This window comes from Urocitellus parryii, chromosome 11 (genome assembly GCF_045843805.1).
Source record: "Urocitellus parryii isolate mUroPar1 chromosome 11, mUroPar1.hap1, whole genome shotgun sequence".
Taxonomy (NCBI): Eukaryota; Metazoa; Chordata; class Mammalia; order Rodentia; family Sciuridae; genus Urocitellus; species Urocitellus parryii.
The window spans coordinates 19936536-19952372 of NC_135541.1; the positions used below are offsets into that span (position 1 = coordinate 19936536).

General features: G+C 41.9%; 1 protein-coding gene across 2 annotated transcripts in view; it reads left to right on the forward strand.

The window, feature by feature from the left end:
- The first annotated feature begins 3666 nt into the window (after positions 1 to 3666).
- Positions 3667 to 15837, forward strand: part of Zbtb8a (zinc finger and BTB domain containing 8A) — a 47229-nt gene continuing 35058 nt past the window's right edge. Inside the window, exons 1-2 of one of the 2 annotated variants that reach the window (XM_077803699.1) lie at positions 3667 to 3673; positions 3934 to 4032. The gene's annotated coding sequence lies outside the window, so the exon portion shown is untranslated. Of the gene's footprint in view, positions 3674 to 3933; positions 4033 to 13627; positions 13679 to 14521; positions 14626 to 15837 lie in introns of those variants that run through there. The other variant, XM_077803698.1, reaches the window with a different exon arrangement.

The following is a 15837-nucleotide window of genomic DNA, read 5'->3' on the forward strand; positions in this document are numbered from 1 at the left end:
TTTATTGATTAAGCTTCAAGCTATATTTTCATCTGCCTTCTTACCATTTTGTATTTATGAGGGTTTTTAGGTGCACAGATGGCCTTGGCTGATTTAAGCAGAAACGCATATATTAAAAGTTCACAGGAGGGCTGGGGCTGGGGTTGTGGCTCAGTGGTAGAGTGCTTGCCTCTTATGTGAGAGGCACTGGATTCAACTCTCAGCACCACATATAAATAAAAGAATAAATAAAGGTCTATCACCAACTGAAAATATATTTTTAAAAAAAGTTCACAGGGGCTGGGGCTGTAGCTCAATGGCAGAGCGCTCACCTGGCATGCATGAAGCACTAGGTTTGATCCTCAGCACCATATAAAAATAAACAAAATAAAGGCATTCTGTTCATCTACAACCACACACACACACACACAAAAAAAAATTCACAGGGTGGGCACAGTGGTGCACGCCTATAATCCTAGTGGCTCAGGAGGCTAAGGCAGGAGGATTGAAAGTTCAAAGCTAGCCTCAGCAAAAGCAAGGCAATAAGCAACCAGAGACCCTGTCTCTAAATAAAATACAAATTGGGCTGGGGATGTGGCTCAGTGGCTGAGTGCCCCTGAGTTCAATCCTTGATACCAAAAACAAAACAAAACAAAACAAAAAAAAGTTCATAGAATCACAGGAAGAGACAGAGCACAAGGGTTGGAAACTGTGCCAAGCAGCCAGAAAGAGTATCCAAAGGCACATCACAGAATTGGCCTATTGAGGAAAATCAACACTGTTTTCCCCAGTGTTGAGAACTTAACATAAGATTGTATCCCAAAGTGTTGGAGCTAAACAGTGGATACTGCCACTAGAAGCCTGGCATCGTGGCACTTGGACATTATCTTGCACCACTATTGCCAGAAAAGATTCTTTGATTGTCAGGCTGGGGATGTAGCTCAGTCAGTAGAGTACTTGCATGCACAAAGTCCTGGGTTCAATCCCAGCATCACAAAAAAAAAAAAAAAAAAAAAAAAAAATCTTTGATTGTCAAAGTGGAGACCATAGCTCTTGTCTGTAGCTGCAAGGGACTCTGGGAAAGCGGGTCATTGGCATTTTCACACTCTACTGCAGAAGGCAGATACTACCTCCCACCAATTAATCATAAGGTTAAGGAATTCTCCAAACATATAAATGAGTTTCAGATGACATGCATAAAAAAGAATGAAGATGTCCAATCTGTAGCCCAAGAACACCTCAATCTCACATGTCCCAGCTGGATTTATTTTCTTTGTTGCTTTTCTATTCTTTTTTTTTTTTTTTTAAATCTGATCCTCTTCTGGTCTTCTCTCTCAGTGAACAGAGCCATCATCCATCAGGTTCCATAAGCCAAAGGGCTAGGGGTTGTCTTTGACAGCCCTCATCATCATTCCCCACAGTTAACCTATTTATTATCTCTCATAGTTCTCTCTCCACTTCTCTTGATCTCTTCATCTCTCCCCATCTTCTCTGTCTTCACTATAGTTCCAGATTCCATCATCTCTTAGCTGGACCACTGTAATCCATTTTTCCTTCCAATTTATTCTTCACACAGTCATCTTTTCAAAATGCTTTACCTCGTCATGTCACATGCACCCTGCCAAGCTTAAAACACATTAATGGCTTCCAAACTTCTTAACATGGCCCACAAAACCATGATGGTTTGATCCCTATTTACTTCTCCCACCTCATCCTCTGACACCTTCCCTCCCTCTGCATTCTGGTATTGTCAGCCTTTTATGCTACATATCTTTCCACCAAGCATTCTTGGACATTTTGTTCCTTCTAGACAGAATGCTCCTGACCACTCATGCCTCTGTCTAGTTATTTCTACACCAGATTTCTAGTCAACATATCTTCTTCCAGGAAGCCTTCCCCAAAACAGGTCCCCTCTCTCATAAGACAGATCTCTACTTCATCTATGTTCCCACAGCACTAGGTACCTTTACTTCAGGTTTATCCAATTTGTGAATCATACTTTCAATGTATGGAAGAGGGGTATTGGGTATTGAACCCAGGGACACTTTACCACAGAGCTATATCCCTGCCCCCATTCCTTTTCAAATTTTTGAGGCAGGTCTCCCTGCCTAGGCTGACCTAGAACTTGTGATCTTCTTGCCTTCAGCCTCCCAAGCAGCTGGGATCAAATTATATGTTTATTTGATTACCACCTATCTCCCAGCTAGACTGCAAGTTCCATGAAGGCAGAGGTCAGATGGATTTTTAGATCACCATTGTATTCCATGAACCTAGAGCAAACACCTTACCCGAAATGAGTGCTGAAATAAAATCGAAATGAATTCTCTCCCTTAAAAATTTGAACTGAAAGGGCCCAGGGCGGAGCTCAGTAGTAGAGCACCTGTTTAGCGTGTGAAAGGCTCTGGGTTCAATCTCCAACACCACCAAAAAAGAATATGAACTGGAGATGATTCTCCAATTCCCCTCAAAGATAACCCCAGAGTTTAAAAGAATAATTGCTGGTTAAGAGGGGGGCAACAGCGTTGAGAAGCACCAACTCCTGAAGCTAGGAGGATGAAGGTCAGGGAAAAAATTCCCATTACTTCTTCATCGAAAAAAAAAATAATAATGTTTATCACCAACCTGGTATACTCTCTTGAAGACAATACTTGTGGAACTCTTTTGCATGTTTTATTTCACTTAGGCTAAGGTAAAACCTTTTGTGCCAATGCCTATAGTTCTAGCTGCTTGGGAGGCTGAGGATGGCTTGAGCCCAGGAAGTTAGTGGCCAGCCTGAAATTGTCAACACAGAAATTGTCACAAAAACAAAACAAACTTTTGCTATAACAATGTCCAGATCTTTCTGTCTGAGGGAATCTTCAATGTGCTACCAGATCAGCTGAGCGCATTCAATGATACTGATTCTTAGTGGTTTTCAACGTATTTCCATTTACCTATTCAGAATTCCAGGAAACAAATGAATAGCAAAGCACCTCTGGAATAATATAGAAGGGACAGAAAAAGACAGTGCAAATATTTTGTATCCTTCTCACAGAGTGTGATATTCAAAGTGCACAGCTAATTATTGATGAAACCAAAGTAATAAACTTTGTCTAACATGACTGGCTAAAGACCCGGGAGAGGAATCCATTAAAAAATTAAGTGTAGGTTTTGAAAATGAATCTTTTTTTTTCTTTAGTTTTACTAAAATACAGTACTTTTCAGTAACTGACCCTAGCATAAGGAGCTAAAAACTTAGTTTATAGAATTTTTGTTTGTGTAAAAGAAAATTTGGTGATTTACTATTTTCAAATGTACCTGATGTTGGTACTCTAAATATTAGAGACATGTCAAAAGAGAAGCTTGATGTACAATGAATTTTTGTATTTGGAAATACAAAATCTGTTGTTGCTACTAATTTTAAATTAATTAAGAATTATGTTCTCTTTATCTCAGCCTCTCTCTCTGGTTTTCCTGTTCAAATGAAATGCTCATGAGCTGTAGAGGTTTAGAACAGGTTAGCCCCGACAAAAATAACTGCTTCAATAAACGGGGAAAATTCTGTGGAAATTTCTTACTAAACTTAAGCACAATAATGTCACATGCACTTATTCAGTAATTGTAGGCACGCCTAAGTCCCTCCCTCTTTCCTAAACCAATTTCCCCACATCCTAGAAATCCAGCCCTTCTGCCCTCCGGAGGCGCCTTTCCCAACGTAAAGTACAATTTTAAAATTAAGCTCTTGTCTAAAATAATGATCCGCAGCCAATTGCCTGGGAATCTGGGCACCCCAGAGCCTTTGGAGGGTGCAGCGGGGTGTGGGCAAGGGCAGGGGGAGTGGGCGAAGCTGCTGGTTGGTGCCTGAAATCTGTGCGTTGCCCCTTTAATTGTGTCCCCAGCCCTCGGGCGTTTCTGTCCAACGCCCACGTCAGCAAATACCTTTTGTTTCTCTCACGTTGGGGCTACTTGTTTTAGGGCGCAAAGGAACGGCTTCGGAAGGGGGTCTTTCCCCCGCCGAGAACCAGGAACCTTCCCCGCCCGCGCGCGCGACCGGCCGGTGCGCCGCGGCCCGCGGTAAGTGGCTGCGCGCGGCGCGGGCGGAGGGCGGGCGGGGCGTCGGGGCTGCCGGACCGGCCCGCGAGCCTGGCTGCGGGCGGCGGCGCGGGCGGCGGCAGCGCGGGCTCGGACGGCCCGGCCGGCTGCGGCGGGCGGCGCAGGGACGCGGCCCCGGGCGCGTCGCCCGCAGGCGTCGCCGGCCCGAGAGCGGCGGGAGGCGAAGAGGCGAGCGGGCGCCATTTGCAGCCCGGGGCGCAGCGCGGCGGTGGCGCGCCGGCTCCGAGGGCTGGGGACCGTCACAAAGGAGGCGCGGGCGGCGGCGGCGGCCCCGGCCTGAGGCCGGCCGGCCCGCGAGGGGCGGCGGGCGCCGGCTCCGAGTCGCCCCCGCCCGCGCGCCCGGGAGGGGCTGCGGGACAATGGCCGCACCGTCGCCGCCCGCGCCCGCCCCGCCGCCCGGCTCGGCCCGGCCTGGCCCGGCCCCGGGGGAAAGGCGGGAAGGCGCGCGGAGCCTCCTGGCGGCGGCGGCGTGAAGCCGGCGGGGGACGGTGTCGGGCGTGTCTGGAGCCGTCGGGCGCCGCACACTCGGAGGGTCGGCGGCGGCCGGGCTCCGGCTGCCGGCGCAGCGACGGGCGGCCGCCGGGCGGGGCGCTGCCCCGGGAGACAGCTGCCAGGGCGGCAGCCCGAGTTTCTCCGTGCGTCCTCCATTCTGTGGTTTTATATCATGAAACGACAGTTCTGGGCTTAGAACCGAATGGAGAACACGACACCTCCCAAGTACAGAGCCCCGAGTATTTGTGTCGTGACTGAACCGAACCCACGCGTCTCCCACCTGGGGAGACTGCCTCTTTTGTAAATTAGCGGTTTGGCCCCCTTCCCGTTCAGATGTGCTTATTTATCTTTGTACCAGTGGCCATATTCCACACCTTTCCAAGACGTGTTTGGAATTGGATTCACACCTAGTGGGCTCCAAACCACACGCGCCAATATCACCTCTATTCCTAATAAACCTTTATATTTGCAGAACTTTATGTAGTAAACGAAGTGCTTTCACATATACGGAATCTACATTTAATTTCACATAAAACAACGACCCAATCAGGCTATTGGTTATTCTATTTGGGGAAGAAATAAGGGTGGAGATTCACCCCTAGGCCAGGAGCTGAGCCTCCCCAGGCCTCCTGTTAGTGCTGTGCATTTCGAGGAGCATTCTCCCCAGGCTCTAAAAACCTCAACTAAACCTTTATCATTCAAATCTTATTTTAAGATAAAACTTTTTCCCCCCAATTCTGGGCATTGAACCCGTGGGCCTCCAACATGCTAAGCAAGCACTCTTACCACTGTCCCTTTTTAAATTTTTCACTATTTTTTTATTTTTCATTAAAAAAATTATTTTTTGCAGTTGTATATGAACAGCATACCTTTATTTTATTTCTTTTTATGTGGTGCTAAGGATCGAACCCAGTGCCTCACACATGCTAGACAAGTACTCTGCCACTTAGCTACAGCCCCAGCCCTGAAATTTTTATTTTGAGGCAGGTCTTGCCAGTTTGTTAGACCGGTCTTAAAGTTGCAATCCTCCAGACTCAGCCTCCCAAGTTGGTTACAGGTTTGTGCCACCCCAGATAGATAGAACAGTTTCTAGCAGGTTTAAAGCTTTCAGTGACATAATTGTACGTTAATGTTTAAAGGGTTTGATATAAATTTTTTGAACTCTGGAAGGAAGTTTTTGTTACTTCTCTGCTCAAAACTGAGTATTTGCTCCCCATCTTATGCATACTAAGCCAAAGACCCATTAATAGTTTCTAAGGCCCTACAGGAACTGGTTGTACCATGTCCTACCCTCTGATAATCTGCCCTCACCTTCTGGCTCCATCTCCCATTGCTCTCCCCATCCCTCCTTTGATGTTCAACACCTATTGCCTGTTCACCTCAGGGCCTTTGCATTTGCTATTCCATTTGCTTGAAATACTTTTCACTCAGACACCCACATGAGACTCTGTTACCTGCTTTGGACAAATATCTCAATGAGGCTTTCCCAGTTATGGTTTTGATGCTTTTAAATGTTTTTATACTTAATTCTAGATCTTTCCTGTCTTAGTCCATTTGTGCAGCTACAATAAAATACCTGAGTCTAGGTAATTTATAAGGAAGAGAAATTTATTACTTAACAGCTGTGGATGCCCAGAAGTTCAAGATCAAGGCCCTTGGCAGTGCTATCTGTGTCAGGTGAAGACTGCTCTCTGCTTCCAAAAATGGTACCTTGTTGTTCCATTCTCCTAGAGGATGAATACTGTGTCCTTACATAGCAGAAGGGAGGGAAGGGATGAAAAGGGACAAATTAACTCCTGAGTCCTTGAGTCCTTTCATTAGGGTATTCTGCCTCTCCATGAGGGCAACCCCCAGGACTTAACAACCTTCTAAAGGCTCCTCAGTACCTTTGTACTGAGGAGTAAATTGTATTGAGAATTTTGTAAACTATAGCTATTAAGTGTTTTAGTACTTAATTCTAAATTTTCCCAGTTACGAAAGATGTTCATCCACCAGAGAATACAATGACCGCTCCAATTAGCTAAAGTTTTGATCCAGGAATTTTTGCTAAGGAGGCTAATGAGATTCATTTCAGTAACTCTGATGGGACACAGTAAGTTCTAAATTAATGCTGTCTATCTAAAAACAGGTGGTCTTCTAGACTTAATTCTTCAGTTTACTCAGAGAAGAACATGTCTTTGCTCTCCATTCCAAAGACCTTCGAACTTAATGGTTCCTAAAATATGTAATTGTTTTTTCCAACCACCTTTTTAAAGGTTATTGAACTTAATGGGAATCTTAAATTATGTAATATTCTTAAATCTATAATAGATATTTAACTCTTAGAGATCTTTAAAGTGTTTCCATTGGACTTTTGGATGTCTTACATGAATTAGTCTAACTTGCTGTTTCAGCTTATAAAATCAACTGAAACAAAATCTGAAATGTATTACCCATTTCTGTGACTGTCAAGTATTCTGAAAATAAGTCTCTCTCTCTCTTTCTTTTTTTAATAACATGATTCCTTTATTTATTTATTTATTTTAATATTTATTTTTCAGTTTTTGGTGGACCCAACATCTTTATCTTATTTTTTATTTGGTGCTGAGGATTGAACCCAGTGCCCCGCGCACACCAGGCGAGCGTGTTACCGCTTGAGCCACAACCCCAGCCCCCATGATTCCTTTATTTTATTTATTTTTATGTGGCGCTAAGGATTCAACCCAGGGCCTTACACATGCTAGCAAGTGGTCTACCACTGAGCCGCAACCCCAGCCTTGAAAATAGCTTTTCTTGATGCATTAAGTTATGTTAAAGTCCTGTAGATCTGAATGTTGTAACTGACCCCGATGTAGAGGACACTTGCACCTTCCTGCCTTCACTGCCATTGTCTTAGTAAATTCCTCACCATTGCTTGTTTCAACAATTGCATTAGGCTTTAAGTTGGTATTTCTTTATTTTTTTAATTGATTAGAAAAAATGACAGTGGAAACACACACACACATATGTTGGTATTTCTTGTCCTTGTCTCTCCCCCTGATTCCATCCTCCCATATTTCTCAGATCCTTTTGGGTGTGCAAGGTGGATTATCATTTCAGTAATACCTATGATTCATTGAGCCCTAACTACATGGCAGGCAGTGTGTGGGGTGTTTGCACGTGTTATGGTGGGCAGAGGAGATCGAGACTTAGGCTTGTTGACTTTGGGGCAGTCTCCCTGTATTCTAGTCTGCTCACTTACTCATTGTGTAGTTTTGAAGATGTCATTTTAATCTTCTCTGCCTTAATTTCTTTACCTGTACAGGGGGAATCGCAGCAGTGTTTACCTCATGAGGCCATTGTGAGGACTGAAGTAAGATAATGAGTGTCAAGAGCTTAGCTATTTATTTTGAGATCTAACTCACATACTATACAACTCAGCCTTTAAAAGTGAACAGTTTAGAGTATTCTGGTACCCCAGGGTTCAATCCCCAGTACAATAAATAAATAAGTGGTGGAAACCACTTATGTATGTGTGTGTGGTACTGGGGATTGAATTTAGGGGTGCTCTACCACTGAGTTACATCCCCATCCCTTTTTATTTTTTATTTTAAGGCATTATCTCACTAAGTAGTTGAGGCTGGCATTGAACTTTCTGCCTCAGTCTCCTAATTAACTGAGATTACAGGCGTGCACCAGTGCACTAGCCAATAAATACTTGATTTTTTTTGGGGGGGGGGTACTAGGAGGTTGAACCCAGGGGTACTTTACCATTGATCTACACCCCTTACTCTTTTTATTTATTTATTTTTAAAATTTGAGACAGAGTCTTACTAATTTGCTTAAGGACTCACTAAATTGCTGAGACTGGACTCAAATTATAGTCCTCCTGCCTCAATCTCCAGAGTCACTGGGACTACAGGTGTGCATCACCACGCTGGGCGATAAATACAAATTGAATGAATGTATCTCACCTTTCAGTTTGGATATCTGTCCTCATCATAAAAATAGAATAAACAGTTTTTTACTTTAAAAAAATATAGGAAAAGAAATTGGGTATAACTGTATGGAGTTTGGAACAGTGTAAATTAATTATTGAATCAAAAGAAGAAATAGGTTTTTTGTAATTGTTTTTCTCGATCTCCAGAAAATCCCTGCTGCTTTGAGTTCTGTGGCTCTCAGCTGCAGATGTGAAGTATGGAAGGTTTGGCAGAGGCTTTGTGTCACCTTCAGATCCTCCTGCTTGCTGGCACTGTTGGATAAGGTACAACATGAAATCCTTATAATTTTGGAATAGTTGGGGAAAGTTTTATTCCAGAATCTGCAGTTTTCCTTTCATCAACAGAACACACTTTGGCAAACCAATCCAGGCCTTGAACTTTCCATCCTCCTGCCTCAACTTCCTGACTAGCGGGATTACAGGTGCAGGCTACTGTGCTCAGCTGTGCTCACCTCTGTATCAATTAGCATTCTGAAAGCTAAAAGGAATTTGTGGTGATTAAATGCTAAAATGCTTGCCTTTTCTACCAACTAAAAGCAGTGTTTTAAAGTGGCTTGCTTAGGGCTGGGGATGTGGCTCAAGCGGTAGCGCGCTCGCCTGGTATGCGTGCGACCCGGGTTCGATCCTCAGCACCACATACCAACAAAGATGTTGTGTCCGCCGAGAACTAAAAAATAAATATTAAAAATTCTTTCTCTCTCTCTCTCTCCTCTCTCACTCTCTCGTTAAAAAAATAAATAAATAAAGTGGCTTGCTTATTTAATAATAATAATGCTGATGATAATAGCCAACATTTGTTTAGGGCTTATTATAAACAGGGCACTGTTGTAAGCACTATATTTAGATTATCTTCTTATTTACTCTGTCTCACAGATCTCTGAGTTGTCCCCATTTTACAGATGAAGAAACTAAGGCACAGGAAAGCTAACTTCCAGGTCACCCCTTTAGTGGTTAGAGAGCCAGAATCTGTACACAGGCAGTCTCATTCCAAGTGTACCTCAGAGTATGCTACCTGACAGGTAGCTCACAGACACCGCTCACCCCGCTGCTTAAATTTTGAGGTAGATGATATACCAATGTAATGCTAGATCTAGCTGCAGAAAACAGAAACCACTCTAGTATCTTAAGTAGAAGAGGACTTGATAAAGAGAATTAGATGCTTATAACATCATCAGAAGACCTGGTGTGGAGGGGGCTCCAGGTTAAGCCTTCAGAAATGATCCCATTACAAGACTGCCTAATGGGCCCACCAGGGAGGGAATCAGGATGCTGTCAGTGACATTGCTAACAGTTGAGGATCAGCTACTACTGCTCAGCTGCCCCTCAATACCCACCAAATAGTGATTGCCATCTTCATCACAGTTGTCTCCTCACAACTAAGGAATTCTTGACAAGGAAATTTCCATAAATGTGCTTGCTGGTATTGACAGCCCCAACTGTGGAAAGATGGTTCCTGCCTAGTTTTTTTGTCTTCTAAATCGCAACAGAATAACTCTTCTTGATGGGCCCCATTTCACATGGGAAAACTTAACTGCAAAGGAGTCTGGGAAATGTACTTTTTAGCTTTCCATAGGAAATTAGAAAGGATGTAGTGTGATGTCCTCCAGGGCAGAACTTGGTGATTATTCCTAAAAATGAAATTTCACCAGCATGTAAAAGCTGTCAAGGGCACAGACAATGTTCAACAACCAGTTTTGTACCCCACCATCCCATGCTGGGGATTGAGCCCAGGGCCTAGCATGCATAATCCCAACCAGTTCTCTTAAAAAGGTACAGAATTAGTTTTTGCTGGCCACCATGCAGACCCAGTACCGAACTAGTTAATATGCTCTTAAGTGACACTGTCAAAGTTGTGGAGCTGTCAAAGTAACACCATTCTCTGAGTGCCCTCTTGCCTCATTAGGAAGATGAACTTTTATTTATTTATTTATTTATTTATTTTTTTAGAGAGAGAGAGAGAGAGAGAGAGAGAGAGAGAGAGAGAGAGAGAGAATTTTTTTTTTAATATTTATTTTTTAGTTCTCGGCGGACACAACATCTTTGTTGGTATGTGGTGCTGAGGATCGAACTCGGGCCGCACGCATGCCAGGCAAGCGCGCTACCACTTGAGCCACATCCCCAGCCCGGAAGATGAACTTTTAGCAGGGCAAGGTGTGACCTGTAATCCCAGCTACTAGGGAAGCTGAGGCTGGAGAATCATGAGTTCAAACCCAGCCTCAGCATCTTAACAAGGCCCTAAGCAACTCAGACCCTGTCTCTAATAAAATATTAAAAGGGCTGGGAATGTGGCTTGGTGGTTAAGGACACCTGGGTTCAATCCCTGGAACCAAAACAAAAACCCAGAACAACAACCACCAAAAAAACACATTAATTTTGTTCCCCGCAACCACAGAATCCTAGTTTATCCTTAAATTGAATCCTGCTGTTTTAATTGTTGGCGCTTCCTAAAATCCCTTTCACAGCCAATTCTATTTCTTATTGTACCTTGATGTCACAGTAGATAATCCATGTCCGAGGTTTGTTGCTTCTCACCTCTGTCACCTTTTGCTCTCAGCCTGCTTTTTTTTTTTTTAACTGTATTTATTTTATGTGTTCTGAGGATCGAACCCAGTGCCTCACACTAAGCAAGTACTCTACTTACTACTCAGCCACAACCCCAGCCCTCTCAACCTTTTTTTTAATATTTATTTTTTAGTGATAGGTTGACACAATATCTTTATTTTATATTTATGTGGTGTTGAGGATGGAACCTAGTTAGGCCTCACGTGTGCTAGGCCAGTGCTCTACCTCTAAGGCACAACCTCAGCCCCTTCAACCCTTTCGTGAGGGTGTTGGAGATTGAACCCAGGGCCTTGTGCTGTGAGGCAAGCACTCTACCAACTGAGCTATATCCCCAGCCCTCTGTTTTTGACTTTTTATTTAAAGTTCTCTTGGGGGCTGGAATGTAGCTCTGTGTCATAGTGCTTGCCTAGCAGGTACTGGGTTCGAGCACTGAGTCCGGCCCCAGCACTAAATTTTTAAAAAGATTCATTTTGTTTCTCATATTATTCCCAGCTGTAGAGACATCGATGGAGTTTTTGTTAGTTTGTTTTCCTCTAATAACCTTTGCCAATCCAAGAAGAAATCCCATTACGTTTTATGGAATGCTCTGATCATCTTGTCTACTTTCTCTATTGGTTGATACTTAGAAATTGTTTCCCAAACCTCTGTGTCAGCAGTGTTTTGAACAGTTTTGAGTTGCCAGAATTCAGACTCCCTCAGGAATAGGTAATTGGTGTCTTTGTTTTTATTAGAGAAAGTAGATGAAAAAATATTTGAATAGTTCTACTTTTCTCTGGTGGTATTTTCAGGATCTCAATTAAAAGTCATTTCATGCATTCCCATGTTGGCCTGAGTGCCCATCAAAGTTGAATGGATAAAGAACGTGTGATATTGAGTACACAATGAAATATTATTTAGCCTTTGAAAAGAGGGAAATGGCTGGACATGGTGGTGCACACCTGTAATCTCAGTGGCTCAAGAGGCTGAGGCAGGAGGATTGTAAATTCAAAGCCAGCCTCAGCAATTTAGTGAGGTCCTAAGCAACTTAGTGAGACCCTGTCTCTAAATAAAATACAAAAAAGGGCTGGGGATGTGGTTCAGTTGCTCCTGAGTTCAATCCTTGGTACTAAAAAAAAGAGGGGGGGCAGATTCTGTGGGGCATGGTGATGCACCTCTGGAATCCCAGCAATCAGGGAGACTGAGACAAGAAGATTGTAAGTTCAGGACTAGCCTCATCCTTCCTGCCTCATCCTTCCCAGTCACTGGGATTACAGGCATGCACCACAACTCCTTCCTAGCTGAAACTCCTTTTTATTTTATTTCATTTTATTTTATTTTTTAGTTATTGATGGACCTTTATTTATTTATTTGTTTGTTTGTATGTGGTGCTGAGAATTGAACCCAGTGCCTCACACATGCTAGGCAAGCACTCTTCCACTGAGCCACAACCCTGGCCCTGAAACTGCTTTTTGAAATAACAATACTTGTTACAACTGTGATTGCAAAAAACATAACATCAGTTTATACCCCATAAATAATAATTATAACTAATTATAAATTATAAAGTAATAAATTATTTGTAAAATTATTTTTAAATTATCATTATAAATTGTTTATTTCAACCAGATACAGTGGCACATGCTTGTAATTCCAGGGGCTTAGCAAACTGACACAGGAAAATTGCAAATTCAAAGCCAGCCTCAGCAATTTAGCAAGGCCCTAAGCAACTTAGTGAAGCCCTATGCAACTTAGTGAGACCCTGTCCCAAAATAAAAAACAGGGCTGAGGGATGTGGCACAGTGGTTAAGCACCCCTGGATTCAATCTCTGGTACCAAAATAAAATAAAATAAAAATAAATTGTTTATTTAAAAATTTCAAAAAATTTTAAATTTTCAACTGGCTTTTTTAATACTTGACTGTATTTTTATAAGCACATAATATTTTTGTAATTTGAAAAAATTATTATAAAAAGTGATACCTGGGGGCTGGGGGTTGTGGCTCAGCAGTAGAGCACTTGCCTAGCATGTGTGAGGTGCTGAGTTTGGTCCTCAGCACCACATTAAAAAATAAATAAAATAAAGGTATTTTGTTCAACTACAACTAAATAAAAGTATTTAAAAAACAAAAAAGTGATACCTGTAATCCCAGTGACTCAGGAGGCGAAGGCAGGAGGACCGTTAAGTTTGAGGCCAACCCAGAAACTTGGTGAGATCCTGTCTCAAAATTTAAAAAGGGAGAGGATGTTTTTCACTGGTATAACACCATGGGTTCATTCCCTACCACCAAAAAACAACAAAAAAGGTGATTCCATGAATTCAGTCAACATTATTTGGTGAGAATTCTTAGCTTAATAATTGGTTTACATCAAATTCATTTTTCCAGTGCTTATGGAAATAAAGAACTCTACATTAACAAAACCATAATGATCCATGCAAAAAGTAGAATGTTTTTTCTTTGTTATGGAAAGGTTTGGATAGAACCCTGGGGAGCTCTACCACTCAGCTATACCCTATCCTTTTTTATTTTATTTTGAGACAGAACCTTGCTTATTTGCCCAGGCTGGCCTCAAATTTACAGCCCTCCTGCCTCAGCCTCTGGAATCACTGGTATTACAGGTGTGTACAACTCCTTCCTGGGTGAAACTGCTTTCTAAAACAACATTACTTATCATATCTGTAGTTGCAAAACGTGGTACACTCTGGTACAGTCTGGCAAATTAAAAGAGTTATATGAAAGATCTGAGTGACTAGTAGACATTCTGAACCATATACAATAGAACTTTTTTTTCCTACTTCCCTCAGAATTATACTGCTTTTAAGATATGTTGAATTTTTCAAGTTGAATCCTTAAAGCTATTGTATTCTGTTCTCTTGTAAATCATGCTGATGCCACTTGAAGGAAAAGGGCAAGAGGACTTATGTTTTGTTTTGGTGGTGTCTGCTGTCCTGCCTTTGAAAAGTCTGTCATCTTAAAAAGTTTATTTTATTGTAAAAGTTAAAAAGTGTGTTTGCTTTAGGGGCTGGGTTTGTAGCCCAGTGGTTGAGTGCTTGACTTGCATGCAGGAGGCACTGGGTTCGATCCTCAGCACCACATAAAATAAATAAGTAAGTAAATAAATAAATAAAACGAAGTTTTGTGTCCATCGACAACTAAAAAAAAAAGAAAAAAAGTGTTTGCTTTCAATTTGTCATAATTTATTCAATATTGTATATATCTCTTTTGTACACTTCAATATTGAGGTTAAATATACACATACATATATATGTTTAATCTCAATGAACAAATTGATGACCAAATGATTTTCCAATAATAATCTATGCCAGATTATCTATTTTTACATGCTGAAAAATGATATCTCATAGATGCTCCCATATAATTTATTTAAAAAACATGTATTTTAATAGATGTTTCTCTTATTATAAAAGTACATTATAACTAGCTCTTTTCTCTCTCTACAGGACAGTTCTCCACATACAGACTTTGTTTCACTTGGAATCTTTACTTTTTTTACTTCATTCGACTGATTTAACAGGGTTCAACAACAGCATTCATAAATTTCCAGGTATGTGGGAAAATATATATAGAAAGATATATATAAATAAATTTTTGGTGCTGGGGATTGAACCCAAGGTCTTGAGTATGCTAAGGACATGCTGCAGCATTTTCAACCCACAAATGAAAATTTATAATTCTTGTTATTATACCTCACTTAAATATTACACCTCACACACATACACAACTTTTTTGTAACTATAGATATAAATGAATTTATTGCTTGGAAATACACTGGATCAGACATTCAGCATTCTAGCAGGGGGATGGTGCATGCTTGTAGTCTCAGCTACTCAGGCAGTGGAGGCAGGAAGTTTGAGACAGACTAGGCAAGACTTTGTCTCAAAAAAAGAAGAAAAAACTTAGAATATTTATCATTCAGATTTATTTAACAATAAAATCTAAGCTGATTTTATTGTTAAAAAATGTTTTAAGGATAATTTATCTTGACTAATGTCTTATATCTCTTTTTAAAGTGTAGATGGACACAAAACAATGTCTTTATTTTATGTGGTTCTGAGGATGGAACACGGGTCCTGCCCATGCTAGGCAAGTCTCTGCCACTGAGCCACAAACCCAGCCCCTTCTTATATCTCTTCTTATGGATCTGGGGATGCACCCAAGGCCTAATACCTTCTAGCCTTCACTACCAGCTCCCCTGTTCTCTGGATTTTTTTTTCTTGAGACAGGGTCTTGCTAAGTTTTCCAGGTTGGACTTGAATTCGAAGTCCTCCTGCTTCAGCTTCCTGAACCCAGTTTGATAAACCTCCTTTCTTTTTTTAGTGGGTGGGGGCAGGTACTGGGAATTGAACTCAGAGTTTATGCATGCTGGACAAGCGCTCTACCACTGAGCTACATCCCCAGCCCGTCACTGATCTCTTAAAAGAAATGTAGCATAATGTTGGGCCCCATGGTTTATACCCATAATTCCAGAGGCTTGGAGGCTAGGGCAAGAGGATTGTGAGTTCAAAGCCAGCCTCAGCAACGTATCAAGGCCCTAAGCAATTTTAGGAAGACCCTATCTGAAAATAAAAAATAAAAAGGGCTGGGGGTGTGGCTCAATGGTTAAGTGCACCTGTGTTCAATCCCTAGTACCTGTCGTCCCCCCCCAACAAAAAAAAAGTAGCATATTTTTCTGAATGTGGGCTAGATTTTTAATTCATGGTCTCTCTCTTGTGTATGAACTTCTTTCATTCTGTCTTAATCCAAGACTCACATTGCA